Source organism: Erinaceus europaeus, chromosome 1, assembly GCF_950295315.1.
Source record: "Erinaceus europaeus chromosome 1, mEriEur2.1, whole genome shotgun sequence".
Classification (NCBI taxonomy): Eukaryota; Metazoa; Chordata; class Mammalia; order Eulipotyphla; family Erinaceidae; genus Erinaceus; species Erinaceus europaeus.
The window spans coordinates 41,765,506-41,782,133 of NC_080162.1; the positions used below are offsets into that span (position 1 = coordinate 41,765,506).

At 42.6% G+C, this 16,628-nt stretch overlaps 1 long non-coding RNA gene across 2 annotated transcripts; it reads left to right on the forward strand.

Annotated features, from left to right (window-relative positions):
• The first annotated feature begins 1,765 nt into the window (after positions 1-1,765).
• Positions 1,766-9,374, forward strand: LOC132536741 (uncharacterized). Of its 2 annotated transcripts, none has more exons than XR_009548247.1 (2): positions 1,766-2,181; positions 6,825-9,374. It is a non-coding gene; the product is annotated as an uncharacterized LOC132536741 (long non-coding RNA). The 2 variants fall into 2 exon arrangements; XR_009548248.1 differs by having other exon boundaries at positions 7,226-9,374.
• Positions 9,375-16,628: the final 7,254 nt, after the last annotated feature.

The window sequence follows — 16,628 nt, forward strand, 5'->3', positions numbered from 1 at the left end:
CCTGGAAGCAACCCAGGTGCCCAACAACAGATAAGTGGCTCAGAAAGCTGTGGTATATATCCATAATGTAATATTATGCAGCTATGAAGAACAACTAATCACATTCTCTGACCCATCTTGACTAGAGCTAGAAAGAATTGTGTTAATTGAGCTAAGTTAGAAAGATAAAGACAAGTATGGGATGATCACACTCAAACAGAAGTTGAGAAAGAAGAACAGAGAGGGAAATTCTAAGCAGGATATGACTGAATTTGGAATAGGCACCAAAGTAAAAACCCTGGTTTAAGGGTGAGGGTAGATGCTCAGCTTCATGGGGTGGGGGTGAGTGGGACTGGGTGTTGTGGGGGAAGGGACAAAGTCTTTTGGTGGTGGGAATGGTGTTTATGTACACTCCTATTAATCTGTAGTCACATAAATCACCATTTAATTAATATAAGAGAAGAAAATTGATTGAATGTCTCAAACTTTTTAATGCACAGATCATAGGCTGAGTCTTTGATATGTTGACCCTCTTAAAAGTTTAGACCAGGGAGAACAGAATCAATCAGTGGCAGAGCTATATACAAATAATGTCAAAGGACATAAATGATGGTGATGTAGTGAATGATACAGCAAATCCTAACAAAGGGTTTTTTCAAAATTAACCCAATTGCCAAATAATAATATTATAGCAATAAATATCTATTGCCTTCTTAAATGCTAAGACAGCAGGAACCTCCCACTTCCTATGTAGAACCTACATTTCCCCAGTCCTGGAACCTCTAGAGTGGGGCTCACTTTCTTGCATGCTATTCTCAATTTATACCAAATGATATTGCATCTGCTGATCTCAACCTAGTCAATCCAAGGAGTACCACCTCAGTATGCTTCACTTAAGACCAGAGACGTCAGGCATGGAATGTCAATCCTTCAGCCTCATTACTTGGGTGACACATTTCCTTTCATAAGATTCTCTAATTCCATTCCGGGTGGTTCACTTCCTAACAAAGTCCCAAAACCTAGATATAGACCGGGTCCCATGAGATAGGGCCTATGTTCACATGTATCCATAAATTAGGGCAAAATATATACCTGAAAGAAAAAGTACACAGTAGTCTGCAGTGACTCAGTATGAAGTTTGTAATGAAATAGTATCTAGTTAGACTTAGATACCTTCCTCATCTATTTCCTATTATACTTACCTCACACATTCCCAAGCTATCTTTATCCAAGCAAGGACTGCACTAGCTGAATAAAGGCAAGGGACTGGCATACTTTAAGGATGACTCTTTAGTCACTATCAGGCCACCTCATCAGCAGGGACCCTATTTGGGGAGTCCTGAGATTGCCAAACAGATATGATGGGCCTAGACCTGGAATGATCCCTCTCTCCATTGTTACCAGTCAGCTCTATCAGGAAAAACAAAACAGACCCCTTTGTGGGCCCCCATAGGACCTTGCCCTCGACATGGATCAACCACGGTAGAGAATATTCCATCCACAGTAGGGAGGCTGGACAACAAACTCTATTCTACACCTGAGGAGGATGGGTCCTGGAATTGGGACAACTTGGAATGTTCCTACTCATGACCACAGAATGTGAGCTCAGATCTATAGGGATGTAGAGGTCATAGAGGCTCCCAAGCTGAATATGGACACCAGGTAAGATCAAATCAATGGGGTTTATAGTCAACATTTATACACTTTTTTTTTCATATATGGGAGCTACTCTCTTCCATAATCCAGCTTTCTGGTCCATTTTAGAGCCATGACATCATCTCCCCAGACAATAACTTGGATCCAAGTGCATATCAGATTTCAGGCTCAGGGAAAAAAAAAAAAAAAACTAGTATAGCTGTCGGGACAAAGGGTCCCTGGCCTCATACTCCTGCCCTGGGGCTTTAAGTAGAGCTGCCTGCTGTGGGAGGTCAAGAGGAAGTACACAAAGTACAGAGGCTTGCTGAGAACAGCCTGACCTCTCAGAGGCCCACGCTTCCTGGCAGAGCCAACTGTAAGTTCCGCATTCCCATGCCCTGAAACAGTATAAGTAGCTGGGACAAGAGAAAAATAAAGGCTTGCTTGCTTGCTCCATGAACTGAGTCTGCTGTTCTGTTAATCAATCCCAACACCCTTCTCCCATCTTGCCGTCACCGTTGCACTGGATGCGACAAGTGGAGGTCCCACTGAGACCGGGAACGAGGGGTAAGCGGACGGGGTCACCTCCTGGCCGGCGGGCGGTGTATTGGGAGTTCAGAAACAGAAAACGAAAATGGGTAACAGTGGAAGCAGAACAGAACTACAGCATCAGCTCAGGCGGCTGCTTGAACAACAAGGCACTGCCATTAAGTCTAGCACCGCACAGCAGTTCTTGGACATAATACAGCTAGCCCCTGGTTCCTTTCGGGAGGAGGTCTGAACATTCCCGATTGGGACCAGGTAAAGAGGGACCTGCAAAAACAACTCCATAAGCAAGGCCCCGACGCCTTCCCTATAGCGACATTTTCTCTGTGGAGGCTAGTAAATGATGCACTGTGGAGTGAAAAAGTTAGAATAAAAGCTGAATTAGGAGCAGCCCAGGGAGTGTGGCAGGAGGTACAGGAGGAGGAGACTCGACGCTCGGCGATTGTCCACTTTTAGATCGCCCCTCGCCTTTACCTCCTGAGATGGATTGGGAGAAGGATGGGGGAGAGCCGATTCCAGATAGTGAGGAAGAGAGTGAAGACGAAGAAGGCATATTGAGACAAGAGATAAAAGACCTCCACTGCGGCATTAAAGAACTGGAGAATGTGGCCCCACCGGTGGTGCCATCCGCTCCCCTGCTACAACCTCCGGCATATGTGGCCTGGGAAGGACATATTCCAGCCCCGGAGGAGGTGGCGGAGGGCATGGGTTCAACGGGGGGAGTAAGGTTTCACCCCTTAGTCATGCCAGTCATGGAAGTCCCAGATCCAAATAATCCCAGACAGGTTATCAGGCAACATCAGGCTTTGCTCTTTAAGGAGATTAAGGCAATGAAGGAAGCAGTGTGTTCCTATGGCCCCCAGGCACCGTTCACACTAACCATGTTTGAAAGTTTTGCGGCATTAAATTTGACACCCAGTGACTGGCAACAACTGTGCCAGGCAGTGCTTATGGGGGGAGACTACTTATTATGGAAAGGAGAATATTATGAAGAATGTCTCCACATAGCCCGGCTTAATGCTAATGCTGGACAAGCCCACAGGAATTTGGATATGCTACAGGGCACTGGTGCCTATAATACCTTGCAGGCACAAATTGCATATGACCCTGGAGTATATGCCCAAATTGCTAATGCAGCCACTCGGGCTTGGCAAGCCCTTCCAAATAAAGTGGATGGGGAACATTTGTCTAAAGTACTTCAAGGCCCCTCCGAGCCCTTTGCAGATTTTGTGGATCACCTAATACAATTGGCAGGGAAGATTTTTGGAGACGTTAACATGGCTATGCCAGTAATTCAGCAGTTGGCCTATGAGAATGCTAATAGATGGTGCCAAGAGGCCCTTAGGGCCCACCGGGGGAAGAGCCTGAATCAAATGATACGCATATGTCATGACATTGATGGCTCAGTAGTGCAGGGAAAGGTAATAGCCGCTGCCTTACAACCCGCCCCCGCCAAGGTCTCCAGGGGCACCGCAGGTGGCAGCCGGAACTGCTTCCAATGTGGGAATGCTGGCCACTTTAAAAGAGAGTGTCCAGCATTGCGTGGTGGGGGCAGAAAACCAGGAGTATGCCCTAGCTGCAAAAAAGGGGCTCATTGGGCCAATGACTGTTGTTCCAGAACATACATAAATGGCCGCCCATTCAGGAATGTGTAGAACACTGGGCAGGGAAACTGGAGGAGGGCCCCGCCCCAGGGCCCCAACACAGTGTATGGGGCACTGACCTCCGAGGAGGCCCCGTCAGCGGGGTCCGGGAGGATACAGTTTCTTCCTCAGGGCAATCCTTATGCCCTGCGGACCTCTCCCGAGCAACCCTAGGGAGCACAGGATTGGACCTCTGCGTCTCAGCAAGAGAATTCTGACACCATTAATGGGAGTGCAAACCCTGCCCACAGGAGTGAAGGGGCCACTCCCTAAGGGAGTCATGGGACTGATACTGGGAAGAAGCAGCACTATCCTAAAAGGCATTACTATACATCCAGGAGTAATAGACTCTGACTTTACTGGGGAAATTAAAATAATGGCCTTAGTGAGACAGGGGGTGGTGGTCATCCCACAGGGAGACAGGATCACTCAGCTCTTATTGATACTTTTGTTAAACACTCCTAATGCAATAAAGGGAGCTGCACGAGCCTGGGGGTGCTTTCGGGTCTTCACGGCCTCCCTCTGCATTCTGGGTTACACCGCTGAACAATCGGCCAGAACTTACACTGCAGGTTGAGGGACGGGAATTTGTAGGTATATTGGATACTGGGGCTGATGTTTCAGTCCTCTCTACTGGCTCATGGCCTCCCTCATGGCCCTTGGATGATAGCACGACACACCTACAGGGCGTGGGCACTGCACTACCTTGCAAAAGCTCCCAGATATTGAGGTGGACAGACCCAGATGGGCACTCAGGCTATTTTCAACCTTTTTTTCTCCAAGAACTCCCCGTAAACCTGTGGGGCCAGGAGATACTCGATGCTATAGGCGCGGTGATCACCACCCAGCGGGATAAGAATGATGACGATAAGAAGGGGCGCCAGGGGCATATTTCCATCCAGCAGTATCCTGGAGACAGAAAGGGCCTGAGCCATTTTTGCTGAGGGCCACTGTTCCATGCTCCTGACCCAAACCCATACCCATAAAATGGCTGTCAGATAAACCCGTGTGGGTGGAGCTGTGGCCCTTGAATAAGGAAAAACTTAAGGCAGCCCAAGAACTAGTTAAAGAACAGATAGAGGCAGGACATATCATTCCATCCACCTCTCCTTGGAATACTCCCATATTTGTGATTAAAAAGAAAAGTGGAAAGTGGAGACTCCTACAAGACCTTAGGATGGTGAATAAGGTCATGCAGGTGATGGGCCCCCTACAACAAGAATTGCAATCCCCAATTGCCATTCCGAAAAATTGGGCAATGATTATTATAGACCTTAGAGACTGCTTTTTCAGTATCCCTTTGCACCCGGAAGACAGCCCACGGTTTGCTTTCTCTGTCCTGTCCATTAACTTTATGGAGCCTGCGGCCAGTTATCAGTGGGTGGTACTCCCTCAAGGAATGGCTAATAGCCCAACTATTTACCAAATGTACGTAGCCCAGGCGCTGGCCCCCATCCGCTCCAGTTTTCCCCAGATGCATATTGTCCATTACATGGATGACATCCTGCTGGTAGCTGAAACAAAGGACATGGTTAGGCAGGCTTATGCAACCCTACACACAACACTAGAGATCAACGGACTGATCATAGCACTGGATAAGGTCCAGGAGAAATATCCATATCAATATCTCAGACACACTATTAGTGAAACTGGGATAAGACCCCAAAAATTGACCATCAACTGCACCTCCTTATGCAACTTGCATGATTGGAAGTGATTCTTGGGGGATTTACAATGGGTACACCCTTCCTTGGCAATCACCACTGGGGAATTTCATGCATTATATGGCATGCTCCCAGGAGATCCGAACCCAACATCCCCTAGGCTTCTGTCACAGCCTGCCCATAATGCTTTGGACCTGGTGGCGGAGCGTCTCTCTCAAGCCAGAGTCCAGCAGATAGATTATGACATACCCCTCCAATTATTGGTTTTTGCTTCTAACTTCTCACCCACAGCAGCCTTTTGGCAGAACAGGCCCCTAATGTGGGTCCATTTGCCGGCGTCCCCAGCTAGGATAATTCAACCATACTATCACATGACCCTACAGCTGTTGTGGAAAGCCCGTAAATTGAGCATCCAGACCTTTGGCAAGGAGATGGACATTATAATCACCCCCTATACTAATGACCAAATCACCCATTTGCAACAATATGACGATGATTGGACATAGTTCCTTGCCACCACAACCACTCTTCTCAGCTCACATTATCCTAAACACCCACTGTTGCCTTTCCTAATCAATCACCCTGTCATTTTTCCCAGAGTCATTCGAAGAGAGCCACTGGCTCAGGCCCTCACCGTCTTCACTGAAGCCTCCCCCCAAGGTTTTGCAGTGGTTTACCACCCTGCTTCCATCATTAAAATACCAATTGGAACAAGTTCTGCTCAAGCAGCAGAGCTCACCGCTTTCATTCTTGCCCTTCAAACCTACCCCACCATTCCTCTAAACCTTTATACAGACAGTGTTTATGTTTCTAAAGCTGTCCCTGAATTGGAAACTGCCCCGTACATCTCCCCTTCCTCCTGCGTTCAAACCTTGCTTTGCAATACTCAAAACCTCATTTGGGACCAGCGGTGTCCACTATATGTGGGTCATATTCTAGGCCACACTCAGCTGCCTGGCCCTCTAGCTGCTGGCAATGAGCAAGCCGACACTCACTCTCAGGTCCTGCACTGTGATGCCATTGCCGATGCTTTTCTACTCCACAATAGATTCCACCTTAATGCTCATTTTTTTTCAGCATCACACAGGTTGCTCCCATTCTGTTGCAACCCAAATCACCTCTCAATGTGAGGATTGTGTCCCATTTCACAAATCCTCCCATACTGGAGTAAATCCCCAAGGATTGAAACCTAATGATATTTGGCAAATGGATGTTACTCATTTCCCTCCTGCAGGAAGACTAAAATACATGCATGTTTCTCTAGATACCTATTCCGGGGCCATATATGCATCCCTACACACTGGGGAAAAAATTAAAGATATGATTAACCACTGTGTTGCTGCTTTCACATACTTAGGAATCCATGGCCACATAAAAACAGACAACGGCCCAGCCTATGCCAGCCAACATTTCCAAGCCTTTTGTAAAGACCATGCCATGTGCCATACCACTGGCATTCCCTATAATCCAACTGTCAAGCTATCATTGAATGCACGCATGCTGTACTCAAACAAGATCTGTCAAAAATAAAAAGGGGGGAGTTCCTCTCCTCCACAGTGTCCTTACTAAATAAGGTCTTATTCATTAGAAATTTTTTAACAATTGATGGTCAGGGCCGGTCCGCCATGGAAAGGCACTGGCGTCCCCAAAGAGACAATTTAGGAGAAGTAATGTGGAAGGATCTACTAACCGGGATGTGGAAGGGACCGACCCCTCTCCTGGCAAGAGTGAGGGGAGCTGTTTGTGTTTTCCCCCCAGGAAGTGAAAAACCCATCTGTGTGCCTGACCACTGTGTGAGACCAGTTAACACCAGGAAGGATAATGAGGAAGGGACCGGGAACATGAACATGGCTGCTAACCCTGTTGACAACAACAATGACGGCGGGAGAGACGGTGTGGAGTCTGGTAAAGAACCCCCCCATGCTGATTCCTGTGAGTCAAGCTAGCACACTATACCCATCAGTGTACAGCTCCAACTTCACGGTGGGTACAGCCTCCCAGAATACTCCCACTAAAACCCATTCGGTGAACAATACATTTTGGTTATGGGACAGCCTGTGCTTCATTCGCACCACCAACACATCATGGCTTGACGGTAATAGTTCCTTCCTGGGACCATGTCTTGCCCTGTCCAATTATTCATTGGGCGACTTCTCCAACAATGGAAGCGGCGGCCCGGTTCAAGGGTTGAATAACATTTGGTTCCCAATCAACCGTGCCTCTAGGCAGAATCGGTCCACCTACCATACCGGACCATGGCCGGGCCCCCCGCTGTTGGCCCTATTCCCCTAGATTTGAAGTAAGGGAAATCATGCAATGGGGAGGCTGCGTTACCCAGGAGGGATATCTATTCAAGGGAGGTACCGTAGACCTACTGTGGTATGGCCCCCGGGTGATTGCAAAAAATTCCACATTTGGAGGGTACCCATACACCTTCAGGAATCCCATCAATGCACAAGTGCCTACATTTGCTGGGATGTTTCTCTGCGGGCCCTATGCCTGCATGGACAAGGTACCAATGCTTTTACAGTGGGAGTCAGTATTCAATGGCACAGCTACGTGAAATGAGACCGAAGGGTTTGAAAAGACATTAAATATAACACATAAGACACAAGTGCCCATAAAGAACAGGGCCTGTCTCTTGAGCCCTTTCTTTTTCATACTGTGGAACCATACGGGTGACTTGGGGGGGGATGCTTAATTGCTCTTCCAGCTCTTGTCTCCTTAGCAATTGCTGGAGAGAAGAAGAAGACTCTGCAATCACAGTGCGGATCCCAGCTTTCCTGCCCATTCCACTGACGGTCATTAAGAACAGAGAAGAATTGGTGCTCTACTGGCAGAAAAGGGACTTTGGAGTCACGGCAGTGGTGGTGGCCATCATTGCAGCCTGTGCCACAGCAGCCATGGTGGCCGGACTCACCCTATCTCAATCGGCTGCTGCAGCCAGCACCATTGATCAGCTGGCTGAGTGAGTCAGCGAGGGCTTGCAAAAGCAGAACACTCTTAATGCTCAGATACACATGGGCATTCTGAACTTAAACCAACAGACTGCCCTGCTCCAAGAGCAGGTAGATGCATTGTGGAAAATGCATGACGCCACATGCTCACATTTTTTCCGTGCCACCTGTGTCACCCCCCTACAGGTGCAAAATGCCTCCGAACAGCTCCGGGTGCTGAATACTTATCTTAGGGGTCCATGGAATATGACATTTGTAAATTTCACCAATCAACTTGCTAATCAGATTGTGAGAATTAATGAGACCAGAGTACCCCCCATAAGTGGGGAAATATGGTGGAATAATATGGCTCTGCTGGGAGGTTGGGTACAACGATGGGCAGACTCCCTGGCCCTGGCAATCATAGGAACAGGAGTTACTGTTACATCCTGTTGGGGACTCAAAAGGTTGTATCGTTCCCAGAGGCATCACCAGAGGGCCACCACGCAGGTAATGCTCAGCCTTGCCCGCCATCCTAGAGGAGAAGTTCCTCAGGTATGGCTAAATATGCTGCAGGAACGCTGAGGGTGCTCCCAAAATGGGCAACTTCCTGGTCAGGACGGACCACCTAAGACAGGGTTAGAAGCCTCCCAAAGACGGGTAAGGATCTGTCCAACCGGGACGACCTAAGACAGGAGCTCCCTTTGGCATAATTTTAAGAGAGGGGGGAGATGTCGGGACAAAGGGTCCCTGGCCTCACACTCCCGCCCTGGGGCTTTAGGTAGAGCTGCCTGCTGTGGGAGGCCAAGAGGAAGTACACAAAGTACAGAGGCTTGCTGAGAACAGCCTTACCTCTTGGAGGCCCATGCTTCCTGGCAGAGCCAACTGCAAGTTCCGCATTCCCATGCCCTGAAACAGTATAAGTAGCTGGGACAAGAGAAAAATAAAGGCTTGCTTGCTTGCTCCATGAACTGAGTCTGCTGTTCTGTTAATCAATCCCGATGCCCTTATCTAAACTAAAATATGCCTACTAGCTATCTATAAAATGGAGGACCCCCCAACTATTCATCTGCACTACTCCAGCCTTTAGGTTCATGATTAGTCAACAACTTTTCTGGGTTTGCATGTAAAATCTCTTTTCAGCCACCAGTTTCCAGATGCTACCATGATACCAACCAGACTTCCCTGGGCAGACAATCCCAACAGTATGTCCTGGAGCTCTGATTCCCTAGAACCCCGCCCCACTAGGGAAAGAGCTAGCAGGATTCGACCAGACTTCCCTGGACAGACAACCCCACCATGTGCCTTGGAGCTCCTCTTCCCTAGAGCCCTTCCTTATTAGGGAAAGAGAGAGGCAGGCTGGGAGTATGGATTGACCTGTCAATGCCCATGTTCAGCAGGGAAACAATTGCAGAAGCTAGACCTTCCACCTTTTGCATCCTACAATGACCTTGGGTCCCTACTTCCAGAGGGTTAAAGAATAGGAAAGCTATCAAGGGAGAGGATGGGAGTTGGAGTTCTGGTGGTGGGAAATGAGTGGAGTTGTACTGCTCTTATGGTATGGTTTTGTCAGTATTTCCTTTTTATAAATAAAACAACAACAACAATAATTACAACAATGTAAAGCAAGGGCAACAAAAGGGAAAGTAAAAAGTAAGCATAAAAAATTTAAAAAGTTCCATTTATAGGTAATGATGTGGGAAATTTTTTAGTGAGAAAAAAATTCAGTATAATGTGTGTAATAACAACCTTTTTTTTTTCTTCTGCTTTCAGGCTTATCACTGTGTCTCAGTGCCTACACTACACATCCACTGCTCCTGGAGGCCATTTTCCCCATTTTATTGGGTAAGACAGAGAGATTGAGATAGGAGGGGAAGACAGGAAGATAAAAAAGAGTCCGGTGGTGGTGCACCTGATTGTGCACATGTTACAGTGCGCAAGAACCCAGGTTCAAGCCCCTGGTCCCCACCTGCAGAGGGGAAAGCTTCACAGAGTGGTAAAAAAGGCCAGTAAGTTTCTCTCTATCTCTCCCTTTCTCTATAACCCCCATTCCCTTTCAATTTCTGACTGTGTCTATCCAATAAATAAATGAAGATAATTAAAAATTAAAAGAGAAAAGAAAGAAAGAGAAAGATAGACAGCTGCCCTCCTCCTTCAAAGGTTGTGAAGCAAACCCACCTGCAGGTGGGGAGCCAAGGACTGGAACTAGGATCCTGCATATATCCTTGCACTTAGTACTATGTGGCTTAACCCCGTTGCAACACAGCCCAACCCCCTGATAATAGTTTCTTTATAAGATTCATTTATTTTCTTGTAATTAGGGTTAATACTAAGGCTCATTGTCTGCATACTAGCCCTTGTTCACTTTGGCAATTTCTTGCTTATTAGTTTTTGTCAGAGTATAAAAGAAAGAGAGCAGGAGAGAGAGAGAGAGGATTTTAGCACTCCTTCAATGTTTGTGAAGCTTCCCCTTTGCATGCAGGGATTAAGAACTTGAACCCTGGTTTTCATGCTTCATGTCATATATGCTCAGTTGGGCACAACATCACCCTGTCCCACTACAAATAGTTCAAAGAAAAATAATTGAAAAAAGTGATATTAGCACTACATACTAATCTGAACATCTTTAAATGAAACCAAGAAATATTAACAGAGGTTTCATATATAGACTATGACCAGGAGAAAAATTTGGAAGGGAAGTTTCAGCATTTATTAACTTTTAGTTAACCTTTTATGTTTAAGTCTACACATTTATATATATATATATATATATATATATATATATATATATATATATATATATATGCCTCTTGTTTAATATGTAAAGATTACAGTAATTTAAGCATTTAAAAACTGAAGAAATAGCTCACCAATCTCAAGACACACAACGGGAATGCTGTAGCATTGGGGTAAGATTCAGTCTCTTTCTCTATGGTGTCTCTTTTCTTCTTCCTTATCTCTTTTAATCTGAATAAATGTCAGATTAAAAAATGTAAATTTGAGAGTCCCCAGTGACAAACCCACAACAAACAAACAAATAAATAAAACAAAGGATAAAACTAAGAGTTATGTTACTCTGCTAAGTCTCCATGAACATATGTTTATATAAACATGTGACGTGTATATGTTGATAAATATAAGTATGTGAAAAGTATATAACAATGCTTGTATACATATGGGTGTGCTAATATGTATATATTTTATATACATGGTGAACAGCTCACATTTAATTCTGTCACCAGTTAATACTAAATTTAAAAACTCCTCTTTAAAGAGATTATTTTTATTCAAGGTAAAAACAAAGTCTATTTATGCATGGGAGAAAGTATTTGGATGAATGTGCCAAAGGTTAAAATATAATCATAATTAATTATTATCTTCCCTGCATTTTATTAATCGAACACTTTCTCGCTTGAGAACACATGATATGCTGAATTTATGGTACACAATCTTGTTTCAGAGAAATAAAGCATCATAGATTATATCCTTTTTTAATTCATTGAAGTATAATGGATAATAAATTATTTAGTTTAATTAAAACCTCTTTATCAGATGGGCATTTACCCATGACATTGTTATGCACAACTGGTATTCTACAGAAGACATAATTTCCATTTCTCTTTTCATTTTATTCACGGATTCTTTTAATTGAATTTCAAATTATATCTATTTCTACAAAGTCATACCATAAACCCATCAGATAGTTGCACCTACTCCTTACCAAAGTTATAAAAAAAATACCTCTCTTCTGCTAGCTTTAAAATTTATCTTTTACCTTGGTGTTCAAATAGATAAAGCAAGGATAACTAAAATATAGAACTTAAAAGCCTTAGGAAAAACTGGTCTAATCTGAATCCCAGCTCGTCATTTGGGAAAATCTTCTTTTTTTACACTCAATTTATTTTCTCAACCATAATATAGGAATAAAAATAGCTTTAACTACAGTAAATAAATGCATGCAACATAGCACATTTCTTGGTATCTAGTAATAATGGGTATATTTGTATATAGATTAATCAAATTTCACTTAATATCTTAATATTTTAATATCTTAGAAGATATTAATATCTTAAGTTATTTTATTTTGATCACAAGAGAATAGAGGTATGCTTTAATGTCCCCAAAATTTCTAACATTAAGGTTCTAGGCAGAAAGTTTGGATATTCTATTACAATATTATCAAAATTATAGCATCAAAATTTAATTTCCTTTAAGCATAAGAATTCCATGAATTCTCAAGGGTTTCATTTTTCATCCTATTACAAGGTCATAATATTTTCGATTTTAATATTATTTGAAAGTGAGTTAATTTTAAATGGTTGCAGATTCTTAAACTCTTTACTGAAGCATCATAGCAAAGACAAAGAAATTAATGGGATCAAGTTGTGTAAGAATCTAGAAGAAAATCTAAATGAATCTGGAAGATGTCAGAAATGAATATTTACTAAAGTTTTTGTGGAAAGTCAGTGAAAATAATTATAATATATATTACAAGGCAAAAATTACTGATTTACTCATAAAATTTATCAACTTCTGCAAAAGATTCTTTCTTTAACAGTTTTGTCATTTCTCCATTTAATGTGACTTAAGGGGGTATTTTTCATTCTTCTTTCTTACTTTTTATTTTATTCACTATTTATTTTTTACATTTTTAGTACTAGGTTAATACTGGGGCTCACTACCTATACAACTTTAACTTTCTCAGTACCTTTTTTAAAAAGCTTTACTAGGAGGATTATTGATTTATAGACAACAGTAAATATAGTTGTTGGTGCATGTGTAAAGTTTCTCAGTTTTTTTGGCAAAACACTCAAACTCCCCACTTTAGTCCTCCTCCACCATTGTACACTAGGGCATGAATACTCCCCCTCACCCAAGAGTCCTTCACTTTTGTGCAATACACCAAAACCAGTCCAAGTTTCCAATTTGTGTTTCCCCTTTTGATTTATTTCTCAACTTCTGTCTATGAATGAAATCATCCCATATTGACCCTTCTCTTTTTGGCTTATCTCACTTAACATGATTCCATGAAGACAATACCTAGGATAACACTCCAGAAGAAATATCTTTAGATCCTGGCATCTCTAATGAAAGTGGGGTTTTCAGGCCAGTAGGAGAGAAACTACAAAGAAGGGGACAAAGAGAAAGCAAGGTGGAAAATTATAACCCACCAATGAGTTGACAAAAGAGTTATAGAAAGGACAAAGGCAAGCCAAGTGCAATTCCAATCATTTATTTCTCTCTTCAATTTGACCACAAAGAAGTTCATTATGTTGTTCCTGATGGATATGACCAGTGACAGTGACTAGAGTGATCTGTTCAAGGTCTAGACCCATCTCCCAGAGGGATAAAGAATAGGGAAGCTATCAAGGAAGGGGACTGGATAAAGAGTTCTGGGGGTGGGAACTATGTGGAATGTTACCCCTCCTATCCTATAGTCTTGTCAATATTTCAATTTTATAAATAAAAAATAAAAATTAAAAATTTCTGTCATCAATCATCTTATATAAGAAATCCCACAATTGGAGAAAGGAACCCTCCTGTACTGCTGGTGGAATGTTAAGTAGTCAAACCCCTGTGGAGAGCAGTCTAGAGAACTCTCACAATGCTAGAAGTAGACCTACACTATGACCTTGCAGTTCCTCTCCTGGGGATATATACTAAGGATCCAAGCATACCCATCCAAAAATATTTATGTATTCCTACCATCATAGTAGCATAATTTGTAATAGCCAAAACCTGGAAGCAACCCAGATGTCCAACAACAGATGAGTGGCTGAGCAAGTAGTGGTCTATATACACTATGGAATACTACTCAGCTATTAAAAATGGTGATTCACCTTTTTCAGCTCATCTTGGATGGAGCCTGATGGAATCATGTAAAGTGAGATAAGTCAGAAACAAAAGCAGGGAAGCAATTACAGAAGCCAGACCTTCCATGACCCTGGGGCCCATACTCCCAAAGAGATAAAGAATCTCTATCAGGGGAAGGGATGGGATACAGAGTTCTGGTGGTGGGAATTGTGTGGAGTTGTACCCCTCTTATCCTATGGCTTTTGTTAGTTTTTCCTTTTTATAAATAAAAAAGAAAAAAAGAAAAAGAAACAAAATAATGAATGTGGGATGATCCTACTCATGGGCAGAAGTTGAAAATCAAGATCAGAAGGGAACACACTAAGCAGAACTTGGACTGGAGTAGTTGTAATGCACCAAAGTAAAAGACTTTGGGGTTGGTGGGGGGTAGCCTTAAGGTGCTGGAAAATGTTGGCAGAGGACCTACTGGAATTGTATTTTTATGTGAAAATCTGGTAAATTTTATGTATAAACAAACTACTGCATTTTACTGTTGACTGTAAACCATTAACCTCCCAATAAAGAAATTTAAAAAATGAAAAAAAAAGATAAGTATGTACCTTTCTCATATTTGGGAGCTACTCTCTACCCTGATCAAGTTTTCTAGTCCTATTTCCAACTCTAACACCATCTCCCCAGACAATACCTTTGGTTCACCTGCATGTTAGCTGTTATGCTCAGGAAAAAAAACAGTAAAGTCATGTGCCCCTTGGAAAATACCTAAAATAGATCTACTAGGTTTTTCCAAAATGGATATCCCAAAACTCACCTGATATATTCTTGCCTTTACATTCCTGACTATTAAACATTTTGTTCTGCTTTATATCATAATGTATTTTCTTTTTTTAAATATTTATTTTCCCTTTTGTTGCCCTTGTTTATTTTTATGGTTGTTGTAGTTGTTATTGATGTCATTGTTGTTAGGATAGAGAGAAATGAAGAAGGGGAAGATAGAAAGGGAAGAGAAAGATAGATACCTAAAGATCTGCTTCACCACTTGTGAAGGAGCATCCCCCCCCTTGCAGGTGGGGAGCAGAGGGCTTGAACCTTGATCCTTACTCTGGTCCTTGCGCTTCGCGCACCACATGTGCTTAACCCGCTGCACTACCGCCTGACTCCCATCATGATGTATTTTCAGCCACCAAATTGCAGATGCTAACTTGACTTCCCTGGAGAGAGGACCTCACTAATACTTTGGACCCCCACCTCTCCAGAACCCTGCCTTACTAAGGAAAGATAGAAATAGGCTGGGAGTATGGGTCAACTTACAAATGCCCATGTTCAGTGGAGAAGCAATTACAGAAGTTGACCTTCTACCCTATGCACCCTATAATGACCCTGACTTCATGCTCCCAGAGTGATAAAGAATAGGAAAGCTTTTAATGAAATAGATAGGATATGGGACTCTGGTGGTGGAAATTATGTGGAATTGTACCCCTCTTATCCTATGATCTTGTTGATATTTTTTTATTTTATAAATAAATTAATAACAAAAAAATTTAAAAAATAAAAAGTTAAAGTCCAGAAGACTAAGAACACGGACATACTACAGGTATTCTCTCTCTTAAACTTCATAATTGTAGGTATCATTACCACATGTACTAAGGGTCAAAACAAAGACTTAGAGAGATAAAGTCAGTTGAATTAATTAGCACCTCCAATATTTCTTTTGAAGTATGATTTAGTTCAAGACCTAGGTTCTTAATAGTATTCCAAAATCTCTTTGAATTCTTGTTCCATTTATAGTCTTTGAAGTCAAAGGCAAAAGAAGATCCCAAAACTAAATAAAAAAGTAGATGAGGGAAGAGTTTATTGGGAAGATTGTGGAGGCTCCCACAATAGCTGTAATATATATTATTATATAATAAGAAGCCATGAACAGAAATGAAGAAAAGTCACAGAAAGAGCACAATGAAAAATAAAACACAAGTGTCATAAGTGAAATTCTGTTGACCAATAGCTAAGTGATAGACTCACACAGGACTTTAAGCTTAGCTGGGGCTTCTAAATATGGTTTTCTTAGTTTGGTTGGATGCTTGCTTTTTTTTTTTTAAGTTTCACGTGAATGGAGGCTCCTGCTTTATATTTAAAATGAAGTTTGATGTTCTCTAGAAAAAATATCCTCAATGTAAGTCTTAATTTTTCAATAGTTGAAGATCATATTTATGAGTTTAGAATCAAAGATGACAAAATATGAAAAGAAATATATTATAAGACTAGATATCAATACAAACAATAAACAGTAGAACTAGACTACAAGATTGTCACATAATAGGATTGTGAAATATGGCGGAGGGTACATAGCATAATGGTTATGCAAACAGACTCTCATACCTGAATCTCTAAAGTCCCAGGTTCAGTCCATCGCACCA